Here is a 14,329-nt window from a genome sequence, read left to right on the forward strand (position 1 = left end):
TACAAAAGAATTTTATTACAGTCTTTATGAAAATATATATATGTATATTTTCTTTAGATGTAACATAGATTTAATAAGTTAATGTTAAATTAAACTCATTTGATTTACGGTTGAAACTAGAATTGAATAATCCCTAAAGGCTTTAAAAATTACATAACTTTTACGGAGTATTTCTTTAATGACATTGAAATTATGAATCAATACTTCGTTATTTGTTGATGTATGATGTTCGGTTCGTGGAATTCTTGTGAATTTCGCAAAGTACGAATGATGTTATTTGAAAAGTTTCGAGTACATCGATGATGAAAGTGTAAAATCAAACATATATTTGAATAATACACTTGATTTATTATGAGATGGAATTTATTGAATTAAAACAGAGATTGTAGTTAACGATGGTTAAGTTGTTAAGGAAGGATGTACATCTTAGCATATTAGTAATATGAATTTAATCGAGTAGTATTTACTCTTATTTAATTCATACATAATAGCTTAGTACGAAAGATTTATTTTGATCTCAAAATTTATATATATATAATATACATATAATTTCTTCCGAGGGAATGAGTTAATACTTCATAACTCGTTGATACAATATACGCGTTATTGATTCGTAATGATGTCCACGGTGATTCTTGAACTGACGGAGTTTGTGATGTTATAGGTGCTGCTGATTCTGATGACACTGACGGCACTGACTGTGATGGTGATGCTACGGTACTGTTGATGCTGTTGGTAAAACAAGTCTAGCTTATAAATCAAGTATCATTCTTGTCAGGGTTTCTACTCTTCCTTCTATCATTTCGATTCACTCATCTGATTTATGGTTAGGGTTAGAATAGATAATCTCTAAGACTTTAGAGATTACATAATCGTCGCAGAGTGTTTCTCCAATGAAGTTATGAATCAACACTTCATCGTTTGTTGTTGTTGGTATTCCTTGGTATCTACAGGGCGTATGACATTGATGCTCGTGGGACAGATTGTAAAGTTGAGGTTTACGACGCGGTTGTGGTTGGGGGTGGTAATGGTACTGTTGGCGTTGATGATGGTAGTACTGGTTATGCTGTTGGTGCTGCTGCTGGTGTTTGTAACCTTTGCACCATATTCTCCAAAGCCACTACCCGAGCGCGAAGCTCGTTGACTTCTTCTATTACACCGGGGTGATTGTCGGTTCGGACGAGCGGATAAATAAAATCTAGAATTTGATGTAGTATATAATCGTGACGAGATACTCTGGAAATGAGAGAGAAAATGGTGTTTCAGACAGGTTCGCCGGTAAGTGCTTCGGGTTCTTCACCAAGAGGGCAATGTGGTGGATGGAAAGGATCGTCTTCTTCTTGTCTCCAATGATTGAGAAGGCTACGAACCCATCCCCAATTCATCCAAAATAGATAATGGCTGATTGGTTGATCCATTCCAGTCACACTGCTTTCGGAGCTTGAGTAGGATTCCATATCGGAATTTGAGGGACTTGAACTAATGACGAATTCCATTTCGTTCGATTGAATAAAGGATATTTCGATATTAAATGATTTTCCGGCTATCGGGTGGTATTCTAATTACATAGAATATCTATATATATAGCGCAAAAGATTTCGTAGATTACGGAGGAATTTACGGGATATGTCAGGCAAAGTTTACAGTAACAGATATGCTAAGATATGAATTTTGTCTATACAATATTCATGCAATCAATGCAGTAAGACGTGTCTAGACTAAGAATGATAAGCAGGCAATTTCCGACAAAAATGATAAGCAAATCTTTTGACAATGCAGACACGGTCGAAGTCCAGACTCACTAATGCATCCTAACGACTATCAGTTAGACACACTAATGCAGACCTGGTTCGCTAAGACCACCGCTCTGATACCAACTGAAAGGACCCGTTCATATACATTATAAACGATTCACAATAGTTGATTACATCGCGAGATATTTGACCTCTATATGATATATTTTACAAACATTGCATTCGTTTTTAAAAGACAATCTTTATTCACATCTAAAGTTGACGACATGCATACCATTTCATAATACATCCAACTATAATTGACTTAATAATAATCTTGATGAAATCAATGACTCGAATGCAACGTCTTTCGAAATATGCCATGAATAACTCCAAGTAATATCCTTAAAATAAGCTAATGCACAGCGGAAGATTTCTTTCAAACCTGAGAATAAACATGCTTTCAAGTGTGAACCAAAAGGTTGGTGAGTTCATTAGTTTATCATAATCATTCATTTCCATTATTTTAATAAACCACAAGATTTTTATTAAACATAATTCCAATAGTAGAATCCTCTCGTCTGCATAAAGGTAAAATCATTTCCAATAATATAATAGATCACAAGATTTTCATTTTTCATAAACATAATCCTCAAGCAGAATCCTCTCGTCTGCATTAAGGTAAAATCATTCATATGGTGAACACCTGGTAACCGACATTATCAAGATGCATATAGAATATCCCCATAACAGAATCCTCTCGTCTGTATAACAGAATCCTCTCGTATGTATAAAAATCGAAGTACTAAAGCATCCGTACCTTGGATGGGGTTTGTTAGGCCCATAGATCTATCTTTAGGATTCGCGTCAATTAGGGGTATTGTTCCCTAATTCTTAGGTTACCAAGCTAAAAGGGTGATATTCGATTTCGATAATCCAACCATAGAATGTAATTTCGATTACTTGTGTCTATTTTGTAAAACATTTATAAAAGCAATGCATGTATTCTCAGTCCCAAAAATATATATTGCAAAAGCATTTAAAAAGGGAGCAAATGAAACTCACAATACTGTATTTTGTAGTAAAACTACATATGACGTCATTGAACAAGTGCAATGTTGGCCTTGGATTCACGAACCTATATTAATTATATATATTTATATGTTTGATCAATATCTGTCTAACAATTTAGGTCAAGTCGTAGTGTATCACAATCCTAATGCTCGAGACTAAATATGCAAAAGTCAACAAAAGTCATATTGACCAAAATGTCTTCCAAAATTTATACATGATTATTATATAGTTTAAATATAGTCGTTTTATTTATTTAAATATTTTTAATAGATTTTATTAAAGTAAATAATATAGTTCTTTTATTAATAAATAAAATTTTATATTAAAATTTATATAATAAAAAATATACTTTTATATATCTTAAGTAATAAAATTTATAAAGTTCATTTAATATCATAAAAATAATATAATAGGTATTATTAATGTAATTATGTTATATGTAGTAACATATCTTTGTATCACATATTTATTTGATAAAATAATATTGATAATAATAATAATAAGTAAAAGTTGTATTATTTTATAATAATTATTATTATTCTACTAATAAAAATAAAAATAATTATATTTTCTAAAAATGATAAAATGATAATTTTTATTAACAGTAGTACTAAAATGATAATAATAATGATGTTTCATATTAACAATGATATTTTTTATTAAAAATAATAATTTTAGTAAAAATGATAGTTTTAATATTAATAATAATAATAGTAAAATAATTAAAACAATATTTTTCCTTTAAATTAATATCTTACAATATCTTAATTTCATCATGATACTCATACTCATTATTTCCTAATCACTTCGTTTAATAGTTTTTAGTCGTCTTTTATATCGCGTTCATATTAATAATAATAACAGTAATCATAATAATTAGATGTTACTAATATTAGTTTTAATTATAATAATACTAATAATAATAATATTAATGATAATACTAATAACTATTTGAATGATAATAATAATAATAATAATACTAATTATAACCTTAACGATAATAACGATAGTAATAATAATAAAAATAAAAATAATATCTTTTATTAATAACGACAATGATAATAATAATAATAATAATAATAATAATAATAATAATAATAATAATAATTAGATTATAACGACGATAATAATAATTATTTTTAATAATAATACAAAAATTCAATTGACTATAACTTCTAAACCGTTCATCGAAACCATTCGATATCTAAATGAAAAGTTCTCGAATTTTCACTAGCTTTCCAACGACATGCATATCATATACCTTATATTAATAACATATGTATTTAATTCAAGATTCGACATAACCTATCTAACGACAATAACGAATGTATAAGCATGCATAATTCTATATATATATACTCGAGCACTAGTCAGGGATACACAAATAATATATAAAAGTTAAGTTATGAGTGCTCACGTATCAATATTGAGATTCAATATTGCAGGAAAAATACGTAGACGCAACGGAGATGATAAACACTAGTTTGACTCACGAGCAATACTCCCGAACCATACCCATAACCTCCATAGCTATAACCCATAATTTCCTTAGCTCTATCCCGCTCGAAAAACAATTTCGAAATCACTCGGACAATAATCCGTCGTAATATTTTATGTATACTAATAATATCTTGAAATAATACAGAGTAAATATATATATGTAAATCGATTGAGAGAGTTTAGAGAAAAATATTTTCAAGTTTCTATGAAATAATGAAACCTATTGAATTCTATTTATAATAGACTTTTGAATTATTAAAGTGAATTATTAAAGTATGAATTATTAAAGTGAATTATTAAAGTATGAATTATTAAAGTGAATTATTAAAGTATGAATTATTAAAGTAAATTATTAAAGTATGAATTATTAAAGTGAATTATTAAAGTATGAATTATTAAAGTGAATTATTAAAGTCTGAATTATTAAAGTGAATTATTAAAGTTAAAGTAAAGTAAAAATAAAGTAAAGGTAAAGTTTAAGTATAGTAAAAGTAGAAAACTATGTACGTATAATACGCGTATAAATATATATAATAAATATATATAATATTAATTTAAATCGTTATATATATTTAATAAAATAAAATATAAATATCGTTATCTTTATCATACTGGTTAAGTAATGAGTTGTCAAAAGTAGTTCTAGATATTTATAAAAGTTATATACGTTTTAATAATAAAGTTCTTTTTAAACTGAAAACGTTTTTGTACGTTTGAAACTAAATCAAATAAATATGATAATTTTGTTTTCTAAAACTAAATATATTTAAGAATCATTTTGTTTAAAGATTAAAATAATGGAAATCGTTATATCATAAAACGTTTTAGAAAAGTAGAATCATATATATTCATAATGAGTTTCAAGTTTTTAAATTACAGTCTGTTGGTGAAGCATGCGATAAAGTTCAAAGGTTAAATAAATGTATGAAATCATCTTAATGAAAAATGTCGAGTTACTTAACTTGTCAATATCCAACATCTAAGTTATTTACACTCCACGTTCTTACTTATAAATCACTTTACCATTTTCCAAATGTTGTCAAAAAGAATAGATTTCTTAAATCACAGTGGACCTCATAACATAGACCCGTAATCATATCACAATGTATCTGATAAATCAATCATTTGATATTATCTTCTAATTCCATCGATAAACATATTGAAACAAATACATTCATGTAAAGTATTATACGTTTAATACTTTATTAATATTCTCAAGTTATAATATATATATATATATATATATATATATATATATATATATATATGTATATATATATATATATGTATATATATATATATATATACATATTTATTTATATATAACGGTTCGTGAATCGTCGGAATTTGGTCGAGGTTATAATGAATGTATGAACACAATTTAAAATTCTTGAGATTTAACTTAACAAACTTTGTTTATCGTGTCGGAATAATATAAAGATAAAGTTTAAATTTGGTTGGAAATTTTCGGGTTGTCACAGAAATGTTGTATTGGAGTTTAGCTCCGGAAAATCTATGACTCTTTATAATGTATTGTATGTACCTAACTTGTGTAAGAATATTATATCTAGTCCCATGTTGAATAAATGTGGGTATAAACAAGTGTTTGAAAGTGACAAATATATATTGTCTAAGTGTGGTGTGTTTGTTGGTTTTGGGTATTATAACAATGGAATGTCCATGCTTAATCTCAAAAATGTTCCTAGGGCCATTAATTCTACTTGCATGATTGGTTCTAGTACTTGTGATTCCGGTTTATGGCATGCTCGTTTAGGTCATGTACATTACAAACGAATGTATGAAATGTCTAAGGATGACTTAATACCAAGTTTTGATAAACATTTAGATAAATGTAAAACTTGTATGCTAACAAAGATCACTAGACAACCTTTTAGAGAAATAAACCGGAAGTCATCATTATTGGAACTAATTCATAGTGATCTATGTGATCTTCATGCTACTCCTTCAGTGGGTAACAAGAAGTACATGATTACTTTTATAGATGATTCGTCTAGGTATTGCTATGTGTATCTTTTGCATTCTAAAGATGAAGCTTTAGACAAATTTAAAATCTATAAAACTGAAGTAGAATTGCAACTTGACTGTTCAATTAAAACATTGCGTACCGATCGAGGTGGCGATTATTATGACCCGGAATATTTTCAATCGATAGGAGTTATTCACCAAACCACGACTCCCTATACGCTACAACAAAATGGTATAGCCGAAAGGAAGAATAGGACACTTGATGGTTAACTCCATGTTGTCTTATTCCTGTTTGAGTGAGGGATTTTGGGGGGAAGCCATGTTAACGGCTTGCTACATCTTGAATAGGGTTCCCAATAAGAATGGGAAGAAGACTCCATATGAACTTTGGTTTAATAAACGTCCTAACTTGCATTACTTGCGAGTTTGGGGATGTAGGGCGGTCGTGAGACTTCCGGAACCCAAAAGGAAAACGTTGGGTGAAAAGGGAATTGATTGCATTTTATTGGATATGCCGAGCATTCCAAGGTGTATAGATTCTTTGTCATTAAGCCAAATGATGTTATTTCGGTTAAAACCGTGATTGAATCTAGAGATGCAATATTTGATGAATCTAGGTTCTCATCAATACCTAAACCAAAGGATATGGCACCTATTGCAAGTACCTCCCAAGGTGCTCAATTGGAAGAAATTCCAAATGAGTCTCATGAGCCACGAAGAGGGAGTAGGAAAAGAACTCCTAAATCACATGGTGAGGATTTTCAACTATTCTTAGTTGAAGGAACTAGAGATAGTGTCATATCTCAACTTCATTATTGCTATAATATTGAAGAGGATCCGAGGATATATGATGAGGCTATGAGGTCTCGTGACGTTGCCTTTTGGAAAGAGGTAATTCGTGACGAGATAGACTCTATCATGGAAAATAATACATGGGTTCTAGTTGATTTGCCTCTCGGTTGTAAACCTTCGGGAAACAAGTGGATCTTCAAAAGAAAGATGAAAGTTGATGGATCGGTTGACAAGTTTAAAGCACGTTTGGTCATACAAGGCTTTAAGCAAAAGGAGGGTATTGATTACTTAGATACCTATGCTCCGGTTGCGTGTATCACCCCCATTAGATTGTTGATTTCGCTTGCGTCGATTCACAATCTTGTTATTCACCAAATGGATGTGAAAACCGCTTTTCTTAATGGTGATTTGGAGGAGGGGGTGTACATGAAACAACTGGAAGGTTTTGTCATGCCGGGACTAGAGAAGAAGGTGTCCAAATTGATTAAGTCTTTGTATGGACTTAAACAAGCACCAAAGCAATGGCATCAAAAGTTTGATGATGTCATTTTGTCTCATGGCTTTGTGATCAACCAATCAGATAAGTGTGTGTATAGCAAATTTGATCATAAGGGGAATGGTGTGATTATTTGCTTGTATGTGGATGACATGTTGATATTTGGTACTAACCAAGATCAAGTTGATAAGACCAAACAATTTTTGTCATCTAAGTTTTCAATGAAGGATATGGGGGCTGCGGATGTGATTCTTAGGATAAGGATCATCCGTGGTGACAAAGGAATCACGATAACTCAAACTCATTATATTGAGAAGATCCTCAAGAAGTTCAATCTTGAGGATACCTCCCCGGTAAGTACTCCCATTGATCCTACTCTTAAGCTCTTACCCAATACGGGTTCGGCTGTGTATTAACTTAAATACTCGAGTGCTATAGGGTGTCTAATGTATGCAATGACTTGCACTAGACCGGATATTGCCTATGCGGTGGGTAAATTGAGTAGATTTACTGGTAACTCGGGTTCTCACCATTGGCAAGCTGTGAATAGAGTATTTAAGTATTTGAAGCGAACCAAGGACTTTGGTATCACATATACCGGCTTTTCTTCTATTCTAGAAGGTTATTCGGATGCAAGTTGGATAACCAATATGGAAGATCATTTTTCAACTACTGGTTGGATATTCCTACTTGGTGGAGGGGCAATTTCATGGGCTTCCAAGAAGCAAACATGTATTACAAATTCGACAATGGAGTCGGAATTTGTTGCATTGGCTGCGGTGGGTAATGAAGCCGAGTGGTTAAGGAATTTGGTATATGAAATTCCTTTGTGGCCAAAGCCCATTCCTCCCATTAGTATGCATTGTGATAGTGCTTCAACGGTGGCTAAGGCATATAGTCACATGTATAATGGTAAGTCTAGACACTTGGGTGTTAGACATTCCATGGTACGTGAATTAATCACAAATGGAGTGATCTCCATTGATTTTGTCAGATCGGAACAAAATCTAGCGGATCACTTGACCAAGGGACTAGCCAGAGATGTAACATCCCAACCCAATACACGACAAAAACCATTGTAAATTCGTGGCAAAAAAAAAATTTTGCTGACTGACCATCTGCGCGCCGCGCAAATGCCCTTGCGCGCCGCGCAAAAGCTGGCTGTCCCCGGTGCGCTTTAATGCGAAAAAGATGAGGTGCTTCCCCACACATTTGACTGAAACGCTTTTAACCGTACGTTAATATATGTAAAACTAGCACATAACTAAGGTATGAACGAGTTTTACAAAGTGGGGCCCACACGTGCCCAAAATGCCATTAAGTGTAAAAATACAAGTTTAATACAAATGAGAGTTTCGACCACAAAAAGTTTAATTGCCAAACGACACAACGAGCATGGTGTTTGGGGTTAAACTACCCAAGTCTCGGTCAAACTCCAAGCCATAACCAAAAGCGCTTCCTAATCATCAAAGCGGGAAACTCAATCCAAGGTAATGCCCTTACCCTTATCCACACACGAACCTATAAAAAGGTAAACAACGAGAGGGTAAGCAAAGCTTAGTGAGCACAATAATTATACATACACATATATAATCTACTTACTTGCATCACTTACACAACATCATACTCGGTTCAACAATTCGACAATCATGCACAATAATATGCATATACCATAAACCGCAAATCCACAAGTAGCTAATAATACAAAAGCATACGATTCATAAATAAATACTTTCAATACATAACTCACGCAACCTTGGTTAACCAATTCGAACAAGGGAAACGGTACATACAAGACCGTTGGAGTTCATAACATCCGTTAGTGCTACTTAATCAACGCGTAGTCACTAATCCCCCCGGGTGATGTCTTAAACAACGCGACTCACTCACCCTTTACAATGTGGCGTCTTAAACAACGCGACGATTCCACATGCCATTCAATACGATGGATGGTGTCTTAAACAACGCGACATCCCCTCCATTACATTGTGGTGTCTTAAACAACGCGACATCCACTTCTTTACCATGTGGTGTCTTAAGCAACGCGACATCCACTTCTTTACAATGTGGTGTCTTAAGCAACGCGACAATGCCACATTCATACGACACAAATAAATACATTATATACACATACGCATAATTATTCCACTCACCTTATGCCTTCGGTGATTATTAAACCAAGCTTGAGTTCCGAGGTAACGTACCTATTTTCACAAGCATATAATCAATCAACTTGGTCTAATCTTACAACCCACACCCTCCTAGGTCATCTTGACCCATTTGGACACTTAACCCTAAATTGGGTCATTTTCACCAAAAACCCTAACGCTTGGCACTCAAGGCCTTCCTACACATTAGATTACTAGGTTTTATCACAAAACACAACCATTTACCAACCTTGGTCCAATTTTGACCCATTTGACTCAATAAAAGTCAATACACCCATTTTGGGTCATTTATACCCAAATCACACCCATTTACTCTTCCTTAAGGTGTCCTAACAAATTATTAGCCAATTAGGGTTTCATGACAACAATTAATACTTTTAAAACCCTAGCTAACCCATTATTGAGCCTACATGACCCAATTTACCCAAGAACACCCAATTTACCCAAAAATGGGTCTTAATGTTCATCTTCACACAAACCCTAACCCATACACGAAATCAAAACAAGAATTGAAAGTTAAGGCATACCACAACTATCAAAATGTAACGAATGACGAGATGAACAACTTTAGAACTTGGACTTTAGCAAGAAACCCTCTTCTTCCTCTTCAAAGTGAGCTTTCCCTCTCTAAAACTCACTCTCTCACTAAAATAAATTGGGAGGTGATAAGGTTGGTGAACAAGGGAGTAAATGAGCTCCCAAACTACTGAACCAAGCATTAAACTCGGCTTTGATGTGAATTTACCAAAATACCCACGTTTAGATTTAAATAAAAACAAGGAATAGCTGGCAGCCGCGTTGCGCGGCGCGCGCCTCATCTGCGCGGCGCGCAGACCCCAGTTCAGCAATGATTTTCCCTTTTTAAATGTATGAAACATGAACTCCACAACTCTAGTCATATAATTACACATACAAACATTATGTACAATAATTTCACGGGTCTTACAAGAGACTCGGTGCACAAGTCGGCTATTGGTGTGGGATTAAAGTCCATCTAAATCTTTCAAAGTGGGATACCCAATTCCCTTCTAGTACAACGCTAGGAGCTGAATTCAATGAGGAAAGCCTATTTTGAGAAGATTGGAACACATGTTTTCATATAATCCCAAAGGTATGTGTTCGAACCTACAAGATAAAGTGAGGTTGAAGTTTATAACTTCTTAATAGTTCTCTTGAAAAATTGCATTGTAGGAGCAAGATTGAAGAGAGCTACCTAAGTGGACATGAAGTTGGGCCGCTTCAAGAAAGCTTTGGACTTAGTTTTCTATATGTTCATGATTGGATTGGGACACATGGCTCCTAATAGTGTCAAGTTTGTATTGTTAGAGATTATGGAACTAGTGTGTATATTATCGACAGGTTTTCAAATGAATTGATGGGTTCAAACTATTAGAGCACCCTAATTTTAGAATTCTTGCACGTGTAATATACTATGTGTAAATTCAATCCATGAGACATTTACACTTATGCATTAGTTTCTAATTGTTGGTATTTTAGTAATCAATGATCATACTAAAATGGGGGGGGATTTGTTGGTGATTTTAGCATGATCCAACATACATTTTAGGGATTGGATTGCTATGTTGAAAGTGTTTTCGAACCATTGATACGTTACACGAATTCAGAGAGTGTGGAGTACACGTTCGTAAAACGTGAGGTGGTTTGAGGTTTACTTTGGACTTGGTAATAATGTTTGGAATTTAAAGAATGCGAATTGGACTTGAAAGAATGCAAAACGGGACTTGAAAGGCTAAACACACTTGAAAATGAGCTTAAACAAAAATTTTAGTGTGCAGTAGCTTTAAGCCGCGGTGCGGCTCCTGGGCCCGCGGCGCGGCTTAAGGCATGATTTTCATGTCGAGACTTTTTGCATTTTGGGAGTGTTTCTTTGTTAGCCCGCGGCGCGGCTTAACGCTGGGCACGCTGAAAAGGTGCCTTTTCAACCCACAAGGCACATTCGAACCCCAAACGTTTTGGGGTTGTTCCAGGGCATTTTTAACTGCGTTTTTTCATGTTTTTAGACCATTTTAAGTCTAAATACATGAATGTAAACTTTCAAGTCACTAATGGGTGTGAATCAAAGGTTTTGACTTTTCAATAAACCTTTTGACCCATTATAAATACACCCTTTGTGTATTTGAGAAAGGTTTCAGATTTTTAATCTTTTATACACACTTTCAACTTAAACAACTAGAAGATAAATCTCTGCAATTGTTTTGATTGTTTTCTTTTAGTCAAGACAACAATCTAGTCTTTGTCTTATCCCAATCGAAACTTCGTGTAACCCGTGGCTAATTGGGTCGAAATATTCGATTAGGAAAGTGTTCACACGATTCAAAGATCAATCCGAAGTCGGTTCCGTTTCAGGCACGAAGATTGCTTACAATCCAAGTTAATAACAAAATTACATATAGAATCATATAATTACCATTTTTTATTGGCGGACTAAAAAAAATGTCATTTTTAATTTTTTCTTTTTTTCCACATGCTCCACAAGAAACCAACCATAATCATGTAAACACGATCTTTAGTAGCAATCAAAGCACTCCAAATCTCAAACCAAACGATACAAAGGCCCCAAGAATCGAATGCTGAAATATCCAAATTAATTCAGGACTGAATCCTAGTTCAGACTTGTCGAGCTGTTACACATGAAAATAAAATGTGGTCTAATGATTCAATACCAAAACTGCACCACATGCAATCAATCTGATTAATTTCCAAACTTATTTAAAATGAATTAAGCCGAGTAAGTAACTTATATAAAATAGCTCTCCAAATGGATATATTTATTTTGGGAGAATTAAAAACTATCTCGTACAAGAACTAGCAGAACGAAGAATATAATTATCAACCTTTCATTAAATAGATCTAACCATTTTATTTTCCTATTTTTTTCATTAAATTTTTTCTTCTCATTAACGTATGCAATTATGTTCAGGATCTGAGTTAGAGTATTAAAAGATTTAGGTCTTGAATAAGTTACTTTGATTATTCAAATAATTAAGGAAATGAACTCGTATTAAGCGTTCAATAGAAATAAAGGGAACGACTTATAATTAAACAGTAAACACTACCTAAAAAAATTGAAAACATATGGGCATCATATTCCAATAACTAATTTATAACCTCTACTTCACGACATTAATAAATAATAATAATAACAACAATAATAATATAATAGTAATAACTAGTTGTGGAGCCCTCGCTTCGCGTCGGGGGCTCCGTTATGAATGCGAGTTAAAAAAAAAGTCTTTCCTTTTGTGGATCTATTTTGTAAAAAAGAATTTTTTTTCGACATCTAACATTGAAGGGTTGTTCCTTTTGTGAAATTTGCTTCTTTTAGCGTTAAAGTTAGTTGATCAATTTTGTAAAAAAAATATTTTTCAACATCTTTTGGTAGCATTGAAGGGTTGTTCATTTTAAGAAAGTTGCATCTTTTATCGTTGGAGACAAAAAAAAATGTAGCACAGTAGTGGCTTATGTGGGTCCTACTGTTTGAGCGCAGTGTAGAAGCCGGTAAAGCGTGGTGGGTGTTTTGGTGTCAGTGATGGGATAAATAATAATTTATAATATAGATATAAAGTAGGGGGTTCGATTTGTATTTTAATGAAAGTTAGAGGGTTGGTTTGAAAAAAATAAAAAATTGAATATTACTATTCATATCAAATAAGATAAATTTTGTCTATTAGTTATATTGGTAATAATAATAATAATAATAATAATAATAATAATCTAAGTTATACTCCGTATATAAATAGGAATAACTCGTAATTAAGTAAACGCATTCAGTTACAACGTTAAATAGATATTTCAAGTCATAATCTTAACATTAATTTGAGTGATTATGTTACATTTGTCTCTCTCTCATTTTTCAACTTTTAATTTGAATTTCAACAATTAATTCGAATTTTAACAATTGATTATAACTAGAAAAAATTCGACCGCGCGTCGCTGCGGTTGTATTCGACGCGCGGTCGAATTTATATATATATGTTGTCTTGTACCTAATATATTTAATAGGTTGAATTGTTTTTTGTACGTGTATTTATATATGTATGAAATATAACCCGATATATTTAGTGTTTTTTTAACGATATCCGTTTCGCGCGTAGTTAGTCTCGTTGTGTTCCTTAGATTTTTTCGAGTTGAACGGTGAATACGGAAAAATATAACTCGCACCGAGCGAGAAGATAGCGCCCGTTAAAAATTCGGCTGGAATTAGTTTCTTTTATTTTAATAAAATTATATATTTACGCTTTGTACCCCTGAAAAAGTGTAAAGTTGAGGGACCGTTATGTAAATTGAGCCGAATTTGAGGGGTTCATTTGTAGTGTGAACGCAAACTCGAAGCGACAATCCTAAATAATTGAAACGACGAATTCCGAAATGCGTAGTAGTATATAGGTATAATAACTAGTTGTGGAGCCCTCGTTTCGCGCCGGGGGCTCCGTTTTGAATGAGAAATAAAAAAAAAGTCTTTCCTTTTGTTGATCTATTTTGTAAAAAAGAATTTTTTTCGACATCTAACATTGAAGGGTTGTTCCTTTTGTGAAATTTGCTTCTTTTAGCGTTAAAGT

Source organism: Rutidosis leptorrhynchoides, chromosome 4 (assembly GCF_046630445.1).
Source record: "Rutidosis leptorrhynchoides isolate AG116_Rl617_1_P2 chromosome 4, CSIRO_AGI_Rlap_v1, whole genome shotgun sequence".
NCBI classification, from domain to species: domain Eukaryota; kingdom Viridiplantae; phylum Streptophyta; class Magnoliopsida; order Asterales; family Asteraceae; genus Rutidosis; species Rutidosis leptorrhynchoides.